Raw genomic sequence first — 19,589 nt, 5'->3', positions numbered from 1 at the left:
GCTACTCTGGCTGCAGAGTTCTGCAGGACCTGAAGGTGCCATAAGAAGTAGCCAGTTTGTGCCAGAAATGGGGCGTTGCAGTGTTCCATGGAGGACATAACAAGTAAGGACACCACAGAGGCACGTAACTGAGAAAGGAGTAAACAAAGAACCTTGCTATGGGGTTTTCAGTTGAAGATGGCCCCTTTGACATACTAGACTTAGCTTTCCTGTCTGCGGAATCTCAGATGTCATATTTACCCCCTAAAGATGGCCAAAAAGAGGGGGTCCAAAAGGCAGTAGAGGAAGGAGGGCCCACCACCAACACCTCATTTTTTCCCCTTGAAGCAGCTATTACACATCCATGCACCCACAGCTTCGAGACAGGACCTAAATCTGGTCGCTGTCTCGACAAGAGAGAGATCTAAACGGACCAGGATCTGTGTGATCTGTTAAGAATAACAGTGGAAGCCGTGAGAGCAGATAAGCTTGGTAAGAGGTTACATGTACATGTTAAACAAAACCTGGGAGATGGAGGAAACCTGAGGGAATCCACATCTCAAGGCAGACGGTACAGAGTGAAAAGGGGGGGGGTGGAAATTGACTGTTCGGTTAGAGGAAAGCAAAAAGAAAGTCAGGAAAGTATGGCACCAGAAAGGCCGGCCAAGACGAGCAAGGCGGCATGGTCAACGGTATCAAAGGCGGCAGATAAGTCTAGTAATAAGCACCGACGCTGCCAGAGTTGTGCATCCAAGCCGCATCATCAGCGTTGGAGACCAGCACCCCCTCTGTGCCACATCCTGGACGAAAAATGGATTGAGAAGCGTGGAAGAAAGATTACTCAAGAAAGGGCAGACAAAGGTTCAAAAAGCTTCATAAGAACATTCCAAAAGGGCCCCCGCGACCACCCCACCGTGAGGAGCGCGCTCCTCCCCGGCCATCCGAAAAAGGAGCAATAAGTGGCGTTACAAGACCCCAGGGCAGCAAAAGCAAAGGGGACGACCCGTGAAGCGAGCGGTCCCCAAGAAAACTTCAACTGCAGCGTTTGGGGGCAGAGTTAGTGGACCTGAGACCGCCAGCAGCGATGCCTGTGTGGGGACTGGCAGTCAAGCCGGAGGAGATCAGAGAACCCACGCGGGTGGTGCAGAAGACACAGGGTGCCCATTCAGCCAAGGCAACATAGGCGAGACTGGGGAGTGTGAGCGGACCACTTCGGATCCACTGGCAATACAGCAGAGCCGGCGCAGCCAGGACGCCCAGCTACAAATGAGAGGGAGCGGGTAGTATTCCCCTGAAATCCTGCGCCTGCCTCTGCCCCATACAGCAAGCCCGGCTCCACGCAGCGCAGGGCCTCCACGAACCACGCGGCACAGGGCCCCCATGAGCTGTGATGCGCCCCAGCTAGCGCAGGGTAAGTAGGCATAATTAAGGGAGTTGGCAGCCATGAAGCAGGCGCACACAAGACGCTCCTCTCCCAAACAACGGACATGGAGGTTTATGAAAGCATCTGCCCCAGCGCACCATAACCTACACTTGGAAGGAGACCCCCCCCTATGGCAGGAGACCCGCAGCATACCCGGACCCCAGCAAAGGCCCCATGCCCATACCATTCAGTAACATCAGAGGCAAACTGCAGTAATAGAAGGGTGACAGCACTAAGTCTCCTACAGCACCCCCCCCCCGCTAACGGCCAGGGAAGGAACCCGGTGCGAGGGGTGGGGACGGCACGTGCCCCCAACCCTCAACATTTGACTCTGCAGGAGAGCGCCGCTTCGCTCCACCACCCACCCTTATGAAAACTAACCCTGCCATGCAAGATTAACCGAGAAGGAACCTCCATGGGTTCAAGAGCATACTTAGAGGCTCAGGAGTGGTGGGAGCACAGGGGCCCCCCGGGAAGAAATTCAAGAAGCTCCTGGGCTCCAGGCCAGTGTGACACTGCGACCATAACCACTTTCACCTTTGAGCATATTAGTCCCACAGCCCCCAGGGGGCAACCAACCCAGGCTCTAAAGGGGAGCTAGACCCCCGCTGCGCACAGGAGGGAGAGAAAAGCATCCCCTTCCTACAGAACAACTGGCCAATACCCCGGGGTCAAGAGGAACCTCAGAGGCCTGGGAAGAAGCCCCCTACAGTAGGGTGCAGGCAGGCACTCGCCATCAGCAGGCAATGTTGCGCAAGGAGGCCAAAAAAGGCCCCCCCAAGGACCAAGATCTCAAGAAAACAGAAGGGACCCTCCAAAAGATATGTAGAAATGAGGGGGAAGCCGCGGAGGAAGAGGATCCATGGGTGACAGAGAGGCAGCAGTTGGAGGAGCCCCCGACGTTACCACAGGGGCAAGAGGTCACGAGCAAGGGGCTGCAACAGTGCTTTAAGGCATTCAGTGACCAAATGACTGCTACCCTTCAGACACAATTAAGCCTAATACACACAGAACTTGCACAATCCCTGCAGGAAATCAAAGGCGACAGTTGAATTGATACAAATGAAACGCAATTCAAGAACTCACTTAAAACACCCGGAAGATAGATGTATTAGCGAAGCGGCAGGCGGTAGCGACACAACCTGGAGCTCCAAGCCAAGGACTTGGAGAACCGCTCGGAAGGTCCAACATCAGGGTGAAGGGGCTGCCAGTAAGTGTGAGCGATGCTGACCTCAGGGAAACAATGCAGCATGTGTTCAAAGATTTGCTGGGCATGGCTGGGGGAGAAATTCTCAGATAGAAGGTCCGCAGCGAGAAGAACCCCAGTGTCCTATTACATTATTCCTAGCTCAAGTATTCAGGTGACCAGCCTGCTTTGAACACACTACTTTTTTCAAAGTAAACGCTTCAGACCCCCAGGACGCTCAGGCAGGGGCTGGGACAGGCAGTGGTAGCTCGCCTCACGGCGGACCGCCAGCTCAATCCCAAAATCCAACTACAAGCTTTTTAACTGCAGCAACTTTAATATATGCTATTGGAGCTGGAGTTACCGTGGCTGCTGGCACCAGACTTGCCCTCCAATGGGTACTCGTTAAAGGATTTAAACATTGTACTCATTCCAATTACAGTGCCTCGAAAGAGTCCTGTACTGTTTTTTTCGTCACTAACTCCCAGAGTCGGGATTGGGTAATTTCGGCACCTGCTGCATTCCTTGATGTTCTAGCCGTTTCTCAGGCTCCCTCTCCAGAATCAAACCCCGATTCCCCATTGCCCGTGGTCACCAAAGTACCATCGAAAGTTGATCTGAATCCATCGTCACGGTCACATGGATGTGCGATCGGCCTGAGGTTATTTAGAGTCACCAAAGCGGCCGGGCGAGCCCGGATTGGTCTTGGTCTGATAAATGCATGCATCCCGGGAGGTCCGCGCTCGTCGGCATGTAGTAGCTCTAGAATTACCAGTTATCCAAGTAACAGATGGCACGATCAATGGAACCATAACTGATTTAATGAGCCATTTGCAGTTTCACTGTACCAGTCGTTTGTACTTACACGTGCATGGCTTAATCTTTCAGACACGCATATGCTACTGGCAGGATCAATGAGGTAGCCGCACCTGATGGAGGGTGGCAACGGGAGGAGCCGCGCGACTGCCTCAGAGCCAACCTGCGCACCCTCTTGGGCTGTCCGCAGGACCCGAGCGCCAAAGAGCATCCCTAGACGTGTGCGTGTCGGGTGGACAGGTTGGTCACGCAGGCGCCCGGGCCTGCTCAGCCATGCCACAGGGTGGGTGGGAGGGAGAGGCCAGGCACAACTTGAACCGGTAGTGGGGTTTGCCAGCACGCTGCCACTGGTATGGCGACAGAGGGGGTCAGCAGCCAACGTGTGTTCCGAACTGCTGGAGAAACGTGCTTGGTGGAGGAGGGGCCGCGTCGTGGCTTGCGAGGGGAACCCGTCTGATCTGACCACTGGGGAGCTGCCGGGCTGCTTAGCCTTCGCTCTAGAGCTGCCCAAACGAGGGGGCCCTCCCCGAGGGAAGCAAACCCTTGACACGGTCCCAAGGCGGGTGGAAGCAAATTGCTTGAAACAGCCGAGGATGGCCAAGCAGTCCAACCCTAGACAGACCAAGTGCACCAAATCGATCCCATGGAGTGCTCGGAAGAGCACCCCCAGCAGGCCAGTCTCTGCTGGGGCATTGCGTGGGGCACGCCCCCCGGCTGGCCCGGGTTTTCACCATAGAGCCTGGGTTGGGCAACGAGAACCAAGAGGAGCGCAGACAGGTCCCTCTCACCCAGTCTATAGTAATCCGGAGGAAGGAGACTAAGTTTCGTCATCTGTGTACCCAGAGTGACAGAGCGGGACCTCTCGGCAAAAGCCTCGGGCTCCTTAGAGACCCAACTGGAGAAACATTTTAAACTGACGCCCATCAGAACTTCCAGAGCAGCCAAGCCGCCTGGTCCTTGCAGACATTCCTCTGGCCAATAACCAGATGGCCGGGCTCAGAGAGCGGCCATCTGGTAGGTCAAAGCATTCCAATGGGCCTGGATGGGAAGGGCCTTTGGCCCCCCCACCTGACAAAAGACAAGGCACCGGCAGGTGCCCAAAGGCATGGGCCAACACCAATCGTCATCCTCGAGCTCTGGCAAGGCCACCTTAGAGTTTTTCCCCCCCCCCTCCACATAAGAGGTTTTTGATCCACCCTGGAGCTTATCCCTCTGGGGAGGGGCAGTCGCCCCACATGTGAGACAGGTACCCAAGGCTGGGTGCTTGGGGGGGACCAGCACCCCCCCAGCCATCCTGGAGCTTTAGCAGGGCCCACTTAGAGCTTCCCCTTCCAGGGCTCCCAGCAACTACCGCAAGGCTTGGGGACTCCACCCACACGCACAAGGCTGGCACCCAAGGCCAGTGGGGGCAGCAGCCCCAGTCACCGTGGAGCTCTGGCCCGGGCCGCCTTAGAGCTTCGCCCGCCACATTAGAGCTTTACCCTCCAGAGAGGGACAGGGCTCCCCACGATCACCACCAGGCTTGGGGACAGTCAACCCAGACGTGAGACAGGCACCCAAGGCCAGGACACCCCCGCCGCCAGCCACCCTGGAGCTTTAGCAGGGCCCCTTTAGAGCTTTTCCCTGTGGGGAGCGATGCGACTACCACTGGGTCCGGGGGCTTTCACCCTGGAGCTCTGGCCTGAGCTGCTCCCACAACATTAGAGCCTTTCCCTCCAGGACTAACCCACAAACACTGTGGAACTCAGGGCCGGCCACTGCGAGAGCATTTACCCCCACGCGGAGGAAAGGGACCCGCTCAGGGCGCCCCTTGACACACGCACCTCGTCTTGGACCTGACCACAACTGGTTGATACTTGCCAGAGGACCGGGAGAAACCCACGAACGCCATTGAACTAAAGCCGGTAATTGCGCCACGGCCGCCCTGAAGGCCGCAAGGTGGCACTTCCATGCCAACCGTAGACAAATGCAGGAGTCAGCCGTGGCAACCACAACTCGGGCCATCTGGGCCTACTCCCCGGGCCAGATGGCCCAGCGGCCGTACCTGCCCCCACCGCCCAGGGGCACAGGCTTAAGGTACCACCCCGCGTGCTCTGGGGTGGGTGCTTAAGCTGCTGCCTCTCTTCCCCCCCCTGGGTTTAAGGCACCAACTCAGCGCTCTCGGGCCAAGGAGACACTTCCACACCGACTATTAAGCTTACGGAACCAGACCGGAGACAAATGCAGGAGTCAGCCGCAACTCGGGCATCTGGTCCACCAGCCACAACTTGGGCCATCTGGGCCTACTACCAGGCCAGGTGGTCCAGTGGCCAGCCGGGCCTGCCCCAACCCCACTTTCCAGGGGCACAGGCTTTAGCTACAACCCCGCGCCCTGGGGTGGCTGCACCCTCTCTTCCCCTGCCCTGTTCGGGGGCTTAAGGCACCACCTCGAAGGCCCAGGCCCAAGGCCATCTGGTCTGCCAGGCTGACCAGGAAAGGTGAGAAGAGTGCTCCCCGCCCGCACACCCCCGCAGGTGCGCCTCTGTGGTGGGTGGTATTTTCCTGGTTACCCCGCATGCCCCAGGAGGAAGGATGGAGAACCTTGGCGGTGCTGCCGCCTTGCAACAAAAGCTTGGCTCAGAGGATGACTTCCAATAGATCGCAGCGACGTAGCTGCTCTGCTACTTACGAAACCCTGAACCAGAATCAGGTTGTCGATGAATGATTTAGCACCAGATTCCCACAAACATGCGGTGCACTATGGGTGAGAGAGGTGGCCCCCATTCTGTCCACACTCAAGTCCTGAGGCAAGCGGCTCTACACACCGGCCCCAAGGCCGGTTGTCCTAAGCTAACTGATGCTCGACAGCGCTGCAGTATCACGGTCTGGGGTGGAGGGGGGGATTTTGGACGTAGAGGCGTTCAGTCATAATCCCACAGATGGTAGCTTCACCCCATTGGCTCCTCAGCCAAGCATGCACACCAAATGTCTGAACCTGCTGTTCCTCTCGTACTGAACAGGATTACTATTGCAACAACACATCATCAGTAGGGTAAAACTAACCTGTCTCACAACGGTCTAAATCCACCTCACGTTCCCTATTAGTGGGTAAACAATCCGATGCTTGGTGAAATCTGTTTCACAATGATAGGAAGAGTCGACATCGAAGGATCAAAAAGCGACGTCGCTATGAAGGCTTGGCCGCCACAAGCCAGTTATCCCTGTGGTAACTTTTCCGATACCTCCTGCTTGAAACCCAAAAAGTTAGCAGGACCGTGAAGCCCTGCTTTCACGGTCTATATTCATACTGAAAAATCGAGATCAAGCTAGCTTTTGCCCGTCTGCTCCGCGGGAGGTTTCTGTCCTCCTTGAGTTCGCCTTAGGACACCTGCATTATCCTTTGACAGGGTGTACCACCCCAGTCAAACTCCCCACCTGCCACTGTCCCCGGAGCGGGTCGTGCCCGGCAGGTGTCGGGTGCTTGGAGCCAGAAGCGAGAGCCCCATGGGGCTCGCCCCCCGCCTCACCGGGTAAGTAGAAAAACAATAAGAGTAGTGGTATTTCACCAGCGGCCCGAGGGCCTCCCACTTATCCTACCTCATGTCTCTTCACAGTGCCAGACTAGAGTCAAACTCAACCGGGTCTTCTTTCCCTGACGATTCTGCCAAGCTTGTTCCCTTGGCTGTGGTTTCGCTAGATAGTAGATAGGGACAGTGGGAATCTCATTCATCCATTCATGCACATCACTAATTAGATGACGAGGCATATGGCTACCTTAAAGGTCATAGTTACCCCATCCGTTTACCCACGCTTCATTGAATTTCTTCACTTTGACATTAGGAGCACTTGGCAGAAATCACATTGCATCAACACCCTCCACAGGCCTTCGCAATGCTTTTTTTTTTAATTAAACAGTCAGATTTCCCTGGTCCGCACCAGTTCCAAGTCAGCTGCTAGGTGTCGGCCGAGGCAGAATGCCGGCCCTGAACCCCCAGAGGAAGAACAAGATTGGCGAACACTGCAGCTGGGGTGATCCCCAGGAAGGGACCGGCTCGCATCCAGAGGCTGACTTCCCGTACCTACATTGTTCTGACATGCCAGCGGTTGTCCGCCTTGGAGACATGCTGCGGATATGGGTAAGGCCTGGCGCGAGATTTACAAAATCTCACCCAAATTTTTAAGGACCAGCGGAAGCTCACCGGACGCCGCCGGAACAGCGACGCTTTGCAAAGCTCGGGCCCCTTTCTCGGGGCAAACCCATTCCAGGGTGCCCTGCCCCTCACAAAGAAAAGAAAAGAACTCTCTGTGCGGCTGGGGGCGTGGCTACAGAGCCATGTAGGAGGGCGTGTTTCCAAGGAGGCTCCTGATGATCCTGAAATGATCCGAGAAAATGTGACACATTGAAACCATCCTGGTCTGAATACATCGTTTGCCCGAGTTCATGAACTAACACTGCCCAACTGGAGCTGGAGATGGGGAGGATCAGCGCTGTGATGCGAGCGAAATCAGCTGGAAGAATTTTGTGGCAGTGCGCTTGTGAGGAATCTAAAATGGCGATCCGCCAACAACAAAGAGATGTGGAGGACAGCTGACTCGCGAGCAGCCCGTTGTAGGAGAGAGAGCTGCGCTCAGATCGGGTCTGCCAGAAGGGGCCGCGAGTAGAGCGGAGCTGTGAAGACCCCCTGTGGCCACAGCGCGGGACACAGGGGAGAAGCCAGACGTCGGAGTAAAACGGCAAACAAACAGTGCCGTGATTGAAAAGCGCATGCCCGGTGCGCGACGAAACGGGACTGGAACCCCAAGCAGTCCGCGTGTATGCGTGATAGACTACAAGGCTGCTCACCCATGAATAAGTGACAGTACAATATACACTGCAATACTCGGCAGTGTATGCGCAACACATACGAGGCACCGGCGTGTCAACAAGCAGCTGTAGCGAAGTGACGGCGTGTGAGCCGTCCAAGCATTATGGGCGGTTTCGCTTGCAGCCGCAGTGGAGACTTGGTCATTAGACAGGCCTAGGACAGGGCAGCTTTTTGGGTCGCGCATGGTGTCCACGGCTGCAGGCTCTGTGTTGCGGCCATCCGGACCGAAGGTAACGCAATAACACGGATGTACAGGGCCAGCTTAGTATACGGAGTGCCACACAGGAAGACCCTGAAACGGATGCAATCACGTTTCACTGATAATAAAGCCGAGCACAGCCTAAGGGTTGCCTGAGACCTGACGGAGGCACACAGGGGGACCCTGATTAGATGTGATAGCAGCTCCTAGCAAAACAGATGCCAGCTTAATCATATTACCCTTTGCAACGTGTATAAGTTCACGCATCCACCGGGGACAAGGGAGTTGATCTTGCAATTGCAGTACAGGGCAGGGTCATGCAGAGCGCTGACCCTGCAAACATGGAACTATTGCATGGTGGAATGTGGAACCAGTAACTAGAATGAACCGGTGGCGACCAGAGCACTACTGACTTATATTGAACTAACTATCACGTTGCCAAGCAATTCTTTGAATGGGCTGCGATGCGGAGCTTGGATAGCGCATTCAAAATGGCACCAATGCGCGCGTGTATATAGACGCAGGGAGCTGCCCGGTACGCTGTGCACCAAGCGGATCGATCAGAGGGAGGCGACGCTGGGAGCATCCGTCTCCTTTAACGAGGTGATGGGAGGAGAGAAAAGAGCACCGTTGCTGCTCACAGACAGCTGATAAGCTGAAATGCCCATGACACAATAAACCCAGCGCCGAACCGTGAGACGAAGAGGCGCAGGCACACATCGGCAACCCAACCTGCAACAAACTCCACTAAACCATCCTGTGGAGGCTAGTAAACACAATAGCACAACGAAGAACAAGACATGCCTATGATTGATTTACGAATGCTGATCCAGCCACCCGAGCGGCACAGACAGGCTTAGACAGAAACACAGAGACTTGCAGCCGCCTGAAGTGGGAACAAAGAGATGCAGACAACGTGCCCGAGGTGGCCGCAAGAGGTAACTGCAGATTAAGGTGTACGGGGTTGCCCCATGAAAGTGGGGACCAGCAAGAGTGGCCACCGGAGCCCGCAGAGCCACACCAGCGCCAGGCAGACAGCCCAGGGAGTTAGATCGACTGGGGCAGGGTCCTTAGTCCTGTGAAGGCTGAATGAACCGACATGGGTACGTGGGAGGACACAGTCCATTCTAGAAATAGGGGAGGTCGCTGGAGGACACCCCTGAAACGATCAGGCCGGGCCTAGACATTTTGGGCAACTTAGCACGTTCTAAAAGAGGACAGCACGTTTTGGGGCCGACTCACTTTACCCTGACGCAACAAGATGTCCAACAAACCCATCAGAAAGAAAGGCAAGCAGCCCACACTGGACGATTTTGCCAAAACACCACCAGGCGCAGAAGGGGCCAGGAAGAAAGACAGGACCCCCGCTGGGGGCCCAGACATTATGGGCAACCAGGAGGTGCTTGCGGACCTGAAAGTGGCCTTGGAGACCAAACTGGGCCTAGCAATCAGTGAATTGAAAGCTGTACTTGAGCTCAAAGTTGGAGCGGTGCAGGAGGACGTAAATCTTCTCCGGCAAGACGTACGATTGTTGGCTGAGCGCACGGAGGACCTGAAAAAAGAGGTGGCCCCGAACACAGCAGCCTGTGCTGCCCATAAATCTGAACTTCACGCCTTGGTACAACGTGTGGGCAATCTGGAGAGCAGGTCGGAAGAGGCGGAGGGACGCGCCCGAAGGAACAATATTCCCATTGTCGGAAGGAGCTGAGGGAACTAACCCTATGAATACATCGAGTCTATGCTATTACAGGAGATAACCGGGGGAGCTCTGTCCTAGGGGTTCGCTGTAGAGAGGGCACACAGGGCCCTGATGAGGAAGCCACCGCCGGGGAACCCTATCCCCCCCCCCCCCAGGCCGGTGATAGCGAAGATCCTAAACTACCGGGACAAAAATCCTTGAACACTTTCGGAAGGGCGGCACGATACAAAGAGGTGCTGCGAACATAACGGCATACCCGGATTATACCTTGCAAGTACAGCGCAGCCGCATGAACTTTGGGTCCGGGAAAAGAAGATTGCGGGATGCAGGCCATAGGTACATGCTGCTTTTTCCAGCTAAACTGAAGGTTTTCTACAAGAGCAGAACCTTGTTTTTTGACACCCCAGAGGACGCCATGGGATGGTTAGATGCGCAGAGCTGTCCCCAGGAACCGGACATCCAGGGAGCAGAAGGTGGAGATAAGTAACATGCGTCGGAAAAGCGCCCTAGGTGCTGCAGCTCATGACAATGGGACTTGAATATAGCATTGCATATACCGGCAGAGGAGTGTGTTCAGAGCTACAATTATAAATATGAGACAGTGGCACTGGAAACCTTGATATAGATATAGGAGCTATACGGAGCATGACCTCACACCCCCATAGCAAATAGTTTAGTTAGGTCACTGGTAGTTCGGTGACACCCTGCTGGGTTCTGGGATGGGGCCTTTTAGGGCAGACCCAAACGCAGGGGGGCCCGAGATCCAGGGATGGAGCTGGGCACTTGTTGGGGTTGGGGTAGACGAAGGGGGGGGGGGGAGGTGGGAGGGTGAGAGGGGTGTGCAGTGGTTTGAAGTTGGGGGATGGGGAGTTGGAAAGGGGGTTGGAGGGAAGTTTGAGGGGAGGGAAAGGGTATTGAGCCAAAATGTGACCTTTAAGAGGCGGGATATCATGGTGATGGCGCCAGGGTGCCTTACAGTGGTTACCTGGAATGTCAAGGCCTCAACAGCTATCTGAAACGTAACAAGGTGATGATGTATCTGAAAAGGATGAGGACCGACATAACATTATTGCAAGAGACCCACCTTACTAGGGAGAAATTGGAGGTGTTTAAGAAGAAGTGGAGGGGGTTCCTGGTGGGATCCACATACTCGGCCTACGCTAGAGGAGTTATCATCTGGGTCGCGCCGCAGGTGCCATTTCAGCTGCTTCAGGTCACGGGTGACCCAGATGGCAGATTGACTGTTGTGAAGGGTATATTGAAAAACCGAGAAGTGTGTATTGTAAATTTATATGCCCCTAACCAGGACACAGCGGCTTACTTTAGGACCCTGTACGGTAGAGTCGGCCCTCTGCTGGGTGGTGGGATTATTTGGGGAGGTGATTTTAACTGTGTACTTAACCCTAATGTTGAAAGATCGGATAGTAAGATAGACAAACCAACCCCAGCAGCAAAGGTGCTGCAGGCCCTCCCGAGGGACTTAGACCTAGTGGATGTCTGGAGACAGTTGCATCCAGTGGATAGACAATACGCGCACTATACGGCACCACACGCCCTTCACACAAGATTGGACTATGTGTTCGCCTCCACAGATTTGGCAGGAGAGATGGAAGGTGCGGAATACAGAGCTAGGGTGCTTTTGGACCACTCCCCCCTGGTCCTGGAGTGGCGGCATCAACCTCCCAGGGCACGGATTCCCACTTGGAAGCTCAGAGCCGAGGCTCTGCAGGACCCGGGATTCAGGGAGGATTTAAGAGAGGCGATCACTGAGTACTTCGAGATAAATACTGGTAGTGTAAGCTCTATGGGAACTGTTTGGGAGGCGTTTAAGGTGGTTTTGCGGGGGGTTGCCATTTCGAAGTCTAGGGGGCTCCAGGGGGGCATGGAGCAGAGTGGAAGGGAATTGAGGAGGAGTTGGAGGGCAGGATGCGTACGGAAAGCACCGCTGATGAGGACAGAGACAGGATAAGGCAATTACAACAGGCCAGTGGGGACTGCTGGGACAGGTTATGTAAACTAAGCTATAAGAAATACGTGGAGAGACAGCACGCAGGGGGAGATAAGCCGGGCAGGTTGCTGGCCTGGCTATACAAGAGTGAGACGCCGCGAACGGTGATCAGGGAAATTAAAGGCAAGGGAGGGTGGACTCAGAATACCCAGGAGGGGGTGAATGAGGAGTTCCTGAGATTCTATAAACATCTTTATGAGGACCCAGGTGGCCCTAGAGACCACGAAATTCGGGTAAGTTTGGAGGACATGGGCCTACCCACCTTAGATGAGGCAGAACGTGCAGACGTAGATGCCCCTATTACGATGGAAGAACTCGAACTAGTGGTTCGCTACTTGCCCACCTGTAAGGCCCCCGGGTCCGATGGGCTTCCAAGTGAATTTTATAAAACCTATGAACAAGAGTTGCTTCCCCCGCTGCTGGCCATGCTTAACCAGTCGTATGAGCAAGGCAGGCTACCAGAGACCCTGCGAGAGGCGGCGATTATCCCACTTCTGAAGCCGGGCAAGCCTATCACTGATTGTGGGTCGTACAGGCCCTTATCGATGCTCAATCAGGTTAGTAAAATCCTCACTGCTGTACTGGCAAATAGGCTTAAGGCTGTCATTGGTAAACTGATACACGCCGACCAAACGGGCTATGTCAGGAACATAACTGATAATCTCAGAAGACTGCATCACATCCTTGACCAGACAAAAAATGACCCAGGTGAACTGGCAATAGTTTCACTAGACGCGGTCAAGGCCTTCGAGCCAGGGAAAAGGCCCTAGTTGATCACGACCTTTAAGGGCTATGGAATGGGACCGGGGTATCTCAGGTGGGTGACAATGTTATACAGCTCCCCGATCGCCAGGGTCAAAACGGGTGCTATCATTTCGGACAAATGGTAACTAAGCAGAGGCACTAGACAGGGCTGCCCGTGGTCGCCCATGTTATACATATGGGCACTGGAGCCATTGGCCACCTGCCTGAGACAGCAATACGAGGAGATAGGTATTCGCACTGCGGATGGCATGCACCTTGTTTCTTTATATGCGGACGACATACTGTTATATTTACGCTACACAGAAGAGAACATGCAATATATTCTAGACATGATGGAGCAATTTGCCATTCTCTCTGGCATAGCGGGTAACCCCAAAAAGTCTAGCGTGTTCCCTCTGGGGAGATACAAGCTTGTCTTGCCTAGGAGTCTGCCAGTGTTGCCGATTACCCTGGCACACAGTCGTTCCGATATCTCGGAATTGACATATACCATATGGCAGAAGAACATGCACGCAACACGGTTAAAGCAGTAGAAGGAATTAAGAACAGCATGGGATTCTGGTCCAGGTTACCCCTGGCTATGGTGGGGAGGGCTGCTCTGCTAAAAATGGTAGTTTTGCCCAGACTGTTGCATTTCTTTGTTAACATCCCGCATGGGATCCCGAGGCGCTTTTTCGCTAGCCTCCATAGCCTGTGTAGGAGCTTCATCTGGGGCAACTCCAGGAACAGGGTGGCCCTCTGGAAACTACAGAACTCGTGTGATAGGGGAGGGATCAACCTGCCAAATTTTGAGCTATACTATCTGGCAGAGCAGCTGCAGTATGTAGCAAGATGGCTGTCTGGCGAGGAGACGGCAGAAACCAGGCTGCTGTGCAGGGAACTGCTCCCCTTCTTTCACAAAGAAGTGGTGTGGCTGTCCAAGTCGAGGGTCCGGGGGATGGCAGGGCTGCTGGTACTGGGATGGGAGATATGGCACAGAACGTGGCAGATTGCGGGACACCTGGTTCCGTACTCTATGCAGGTGCCGCTTGCAGCACTATGTGGAGAGGATCCCCAGCTGATACAAGGGGTCCGCAAGTACTGGGAACCAGTGGGCCTGGGCACCCTGGGAAACATATGGCTGGAAGGGGAGGCATTAGAGTTCCCGAACCTGATCGAAGATACTGGGGTGCATAAAGGGCAGTACATAACTTACACCAGAATTGTCAAGAGAGTACGAGTGAAGTGGCCAACAGAGGTGCTCACCAGACAACCGGATGCCACCATGGAGGCTATATATGATATTTCAGAGGGTGGGCATGAGATTTCCCGCATATACGAGCTGTTGGGATCCAAGGTGGGGAAGGACTTGACCCAACAGACAACTTTGGGAGGATGAGGTGGGAGAGCCCATGTCGGATGGGCTCTGGAAAAGAGCCCAAAGATATCATAAAAAAAGTGTCCCGGAACGCAAGGCTCCAGCAGATCCAACTATATGTCACACATAGAGCATAGCTCACCCCCAGTAAGATCGCTAGGTTTGGTGGCCATACGACTCAGAAATGCCCTAGGTGTGGAGGAGGCTGGGCTACTCCACATGTTTTGGGCCTGCCCTGAGATGGGGCGGTTTTGGCAAGAAGTGAAGGCACGCTTAGCAGGAACCGGAATTACACTGGAGGTGGAGTCGGCCTGGGCATGCATGCTGGGGGGATTCCCTAGGCCACGTAACTTAAAGCACATAAGCAGAATGAAAGATCTAGCATATGTCCTGGCCAAACGAAGGATAGCAATGTGCTGGAAGGCAGCCCAGAGGCCGAGGATAGAGTTGTGATGGGCTGACCTCTTAAAATGGGCAGAGGCAGAAACGGCTATTTGGTGGGACACGGTTTGTAGGGGAGGGGAGGAGGTAGGACCCCTAATTGAATGGAGGCAGCTGGTGGCTACCATGAGTGGCCCCCCCCAGTCTGATCAGAGCGATGCTAAAACGGATAAAGAGACTACGATAAACCTGCCTGAAAAATCACAGGATGATGACATGGACATATTGGCTCAAGTTAGGGGGGGAGGGAGTTTCATGGGACTGGACAATGCTGATTGTAACACTCTGACGCTGAATCTGATGATGGAAGTCCCAAGAATTGTGTGTTATATAAAATAAACATTGTTTTTTCCAAAAAAAAAAAAAAAACTGTGCGGCTCCCGCCGGCTTCTCTGGGATCGTTTGCATTGCCGCACTGGACGCCGCAAGGGCGCCCGTCCCTGCCACTCTGGATTTGGGGATCTGAACCCGACTTCCTGTCGATCGGCTGAGGGCAATGGAGGTCATAGCCCATCCCTTTCGAACGGCGCTCGCCCATCCCTTAGGACTGACTGACCCATGTTCAACTTCTGTTCACATGGAACCCTTCTCCACTTTATTCTTCAAAGTTCCCGTTATAATATTTGCTACTACAACCAAGATCTGCACCTGCGGCGGCTCCACTCGGGCCCTCGCCCCGGGCTTCTGTGCGTACTGCAGCAGCCCTCCTACTCGCCTGACTTAGCCCCCCGCGGCTCTCAACGCTGGCCTGGTATGGGCCTGATGCTCCAGGGCCATCCATTTTCAGGGCTAGTTGATTCGACAGGTGAGTTGTTACACACTCCTTAGCGGATTCCGACTACCATGGCCACCGTCCTGCTGTCTATATCAACCAACACCGTTTCTGGGGACTGATGAGCATCTGCATCATGCGCCTTAACCCCGGGTGCGGTTCATCCCACAGCGCCTGTTCTGCTTACCAAAAGTTGCCCACTGAGCACTTTCATACAATACCCGGCTCCACGCCAGCAAGCCGGGCTTCATACCCATTTAAAGCTTGAGAGCAGGTTGAGATAATTTTGGCCCCAAGACCTCTAATCATTCGCTTTGCTAGATAAAACTGGGGTTTCCGTGCGCCAGCTATCTTGAGTGAAACTTCGGAGAGAACCAGCTACTATATCATTCGATTAGTCTTTTGCCCCTATACCGAGGTCGGATGACCGATTTACACATCAGGACCGCTAAGGACCTCCACCAGGCCGAGTTCACCATCTTTCGGGTCCTATCACACACGCTCATGCATCATCTCTGACAGAGGGTGGGAGACGGGTCGGTGGAGAGCCCACCGCAACAGGATGCCACTGCAATCGCCGGGCACCGGCCCTCAACATCATTACATCACAGGGTTTCATTCATCCCTCTGACTCGGGCAGGCATTATATTCTTAGTCAGTGTTTCCAGACAGGTCGGGTGGTTAACCGACCCCTGGCGCCCTTTGTGGGCCTCCCCACCCGGCAGCACGACGTGGTTGGGGTGTATTGAGGGCAGTCCACCACAGTCACATCGGGAGCCCCGTCTCCCGTGGCCACTCTAGCAACCCCCAAGAGGGGCCAGGACAGTTGCCGGATAGGGGCCCGGTGGTGGTCTATCTCCCTCAGCTCCGTGGACACAGCAAAACTGCTGTCAGGGGGCTGTAACACTCTCTGCTGGAGCAGAGAGCCACCTGCCCCCTGGGGCCTTCCCAAATGCACCCTGCTGGGGCTGGATGTGCCCGGGCCGCAGACCCGCAAGGGCCTCCACCGTTCCAGGTGACCAACCTGCCTGCCGTGTTGAATCCTGTGGGTGGACTGCACAGACCCCACCAGTTTACCGCTCAACCGTTTCACACCCTCTTGAACTCTTCAACTTTCCCTTACGGTACTTGCTGGTCACTAGTCTCGCGCCCGTATTTAGCCTTAGACAGAGTTTACCACACGCTTTGGGCTGCATTCCCAAGTAACCTGACTCCAAGAAGACCTGATCCCGGTGTGCAAGAGGCCGCTATCGGCCTAACACCATCCGCGTGGGGAGACTCGATCAGAAGGACTTGAGCCCCCTGAGTGATGCCGGGGAGTCGGTCTTCTGTACGCCACATTTCCCACGCCTGCTGCTGAATGGGGATTCGGAGCTGGGCTCTTCCCTTTTCACTGGCCGTTACTGAGGGAATCTTGGTTAGTTCCTTTCCTCTGCTTAGTAATATGCTTAAATTCAGCAGGTCACCATGTCTGATCTGAGGCCGTGGTCGGGGAGCACAAAGCTCAGGGCAGCTGGCCTCGGGCCGGTATGGGGGGTTGCCCCAGCCCTTGGCGCAGGCAAGTGTATTCTGTCCCAATCTGTGACCGAAGCCCACATGGTCACGAGGTCCGTGCTCCATGGTCATCCTGCGCCGGCAGCCGTGGGACACCAAAGACAGCCACACACAGCACGGCCAGGTGCCCCGGGGTAGGGTGAAGGTGCGCCAGGCTTTTTTAAAGCCTGCTGCCGCCGCCACCACATCCGGGGCGCGTCGGCCACCCGGCCCTCCCGAAACCAGCATGAGGTGGGGAAACTGGGGAAACCAGGACGCGTCGGCAATGAGCTTGCACGCCAGATCCAAGGATCCAGCGACGGTGCTGATCGGGGTCTGACCTTAGGGGGATGAATGGAATGGGGTCCCTGCGACAGCCCCAGCCACGCCCCTGGGAGTGAACCCCGGGGCGATTGATGTACAAGCGACCCTCAGACAGGCGTAGTCGCGGGAAAAATCCAGGGCCACATGGTGCGTTCGAAGTGTTGATCAATGTGTCCTGCAATTCACACTAATTCTCGCAGCTAGCTGCGTTCTTCATCGATGCATGAGTCGAGTGATCCACCGCCAAGAGTTTTTTGTCCTAGACGTCGGCCTGACCCTGCCGGTGCAGGAGAGGTTGGGGGAGGCAGCGCTGGCTGTGGCAGGACAGCCCAGCTCCCTGTCTAGCTCGGACGAAACCATTGTGGTTTCAAAAAAATAAAAAATAATAATCCAGGTGCTCAGCCTGACCGCCAGCTGCAGCAGCACAGCGCTTCCCAGGGGGATGGAGGTAGGCCGCTCCGCCACCTGCCCACACGGCCTGATCCACTCATCCTTCCCCGACCCCTTCCGCTTCCCTTTTGGGATGGGGGGCTGGGAGATGGACAACGAGGCAGGCCAGAGACAGCACAGACAGGGGGTCGGGTGGGACCACTAGAGTCTTCAAACCCCAGCCCGGCCGCATAGGACCCAGCTCCAGGTACCTGGGCAAGAGGGAAGGTCACCCACTGTGCCAGCGGGCCTGGCCATTGCTCACACACAGATGTGGGCGGCTGGAACCTTGGCGCCCACCGTCAAGTGAGCCAGCTGCACCATGGCTCATGCCTGGCTTGCCCGGGTGCCTGTCTGCCTGGGGAGGCACCCCTCGAGAGCAGTCAGGTTTCCCTCGGCTCCCGGCTGCCCCCAGTCAGCGCTTCCCTGGTGACCGGGGTGTGCCCACCAATGCCCAGCCGCTGGCAGGTCAGAGAGAGGAGTGTGCGCCCCCCGGCCAGCGCAGATGCGGGCTCAGTGAGGAGAGGGGGCTGGTTGACCACGCGCACCGGACCGCTCTGCGAGAGGTGCCCCGGGCTGTGGGTGTGCACGTCTGGGATGCAACCGAGGTCGGGCCCACAGCTCTCCCTCCCGCTGCTCCGCTGTTAATGATCCTTTATGCCCCCACCCACAAGCAGAAACCATGCACACTCAAATGCCCCATTTCTCCTTCCAAACACGTTCCAGATTCAAATGCCACCTCCCTCCTGACCTACATGCCACCATCCCTCCATCCAAACCCACACAAAGACACCAACATCCGTCCCTCCATACCTACAACAAGATGCTCCACCCCTCAGAGCCACACCCATATGCTTCATCTCTACCTCCACACTCAGATGGCGCCATTCGCCCTCTCTCTATACCCACACCCGATTACCCCATCCCTTCGACACACACATGCTCCCACCACTCCAATAAACCAACATCCTTCTCTCCAAACATACCCCATCCCTCCATTCACACCCAGATGCCCCCTTCCTTCCCACCAGAGCGCTCCAGCCCTGACCCACATGCTCCACCATTCCCTCACATGCCCCCATCATATGCCCATTCCATATCAACAATGCCCCCTCCGATCCAGACTCCACGATGCACAATCCCTTCCTCAAGACCCATACCATGATGGCCCATGCTCCCTCCACACAGAAAGATGCCCCTATCCGTCCTCCGACCAATGAGCCCCAATCCTTCCCTCCAGACCCACACCAATGTGCCCCATCCCTCCCTCCAGATGCACATCAATGTGTCCTGTGCCTCCCTTCATACCCAAAGCAATGTCCCCATCCCTCCCTACAGACCCACACCCATGTGCACCATCCCTTCCTCTCAGAACCACACCAAGATGCCCCATCCCTCCCTCTAGACCAATACCATAATGCACCATCCTCCCTCCACATAGCAAGATGCCCCTTGCATCAGATGCCCATGTGCCGATCCTGAATCACATGCAGATAGGCCCAGCCAAACCGCTCTAAAACCACCCATCCTAGTATGCCCCCATCCGCCCAGACCCACACCAATGTGCCCCGTCCCCTCCTTCCAGACCCACACCAATATGCGGTCATCCCTCCCCAGACCAATGTCCCCATCCCTCCCATCAAACCCACACCAATGTACCCCCAACACCTCCCTACAGAGTCACAACAAGATGCCCAGTCCAACTTCCCAACCCACACCTAGATGACCCATGCCACCCTCCAGACCCACTGTGCCCCATCTCTCCCTCCAGAAAAACGCCCATGTGCCCCATCCACCTCCCTCCAGAGCCATAC

At 55.4% G+C, this 19,589-nt stretch overlaps 1 non-coding gene across 1 annotated transcript; it reads right to left on the bottom strand.

The window, feature by feature from the left end:
* Positions 1-17,447: 17,447 nt before the first annotated feature.
* On the bottom strand, positions 17,448-17,598 carry LOC138448126 (5.8S ribosomal RNA). The gene has a single exon (XR_011259986.1). It is a non-coding gene; the product is annotated as a 5.8S ribosomal RNA (ribosomal RNA).
* Between the last annotated feature and the right edge of the window lie 1,991 nt (positions 17,599-19,589).

The sequence above is a fragment of the Ambystoma mexicanum genome, chromosome 3q, assembly GCF_040938575.1.
Source record: "Ambystoma mexicanum isolate Mex_15411 chromosome 3q, UKY_AmexF1_1, whole genome shotgun sequence".
NCBI classification, from domain to species: domain Eukaryota; kingdom Metazoa; phylum Chordata; class Amphibia; order Caudata; family Ambystomatidae; genus Ambystoma; species Ambystoma mexicanum.
This window is presented reverse-complemented; position numbering and strand designations above follow the sequence as displayed.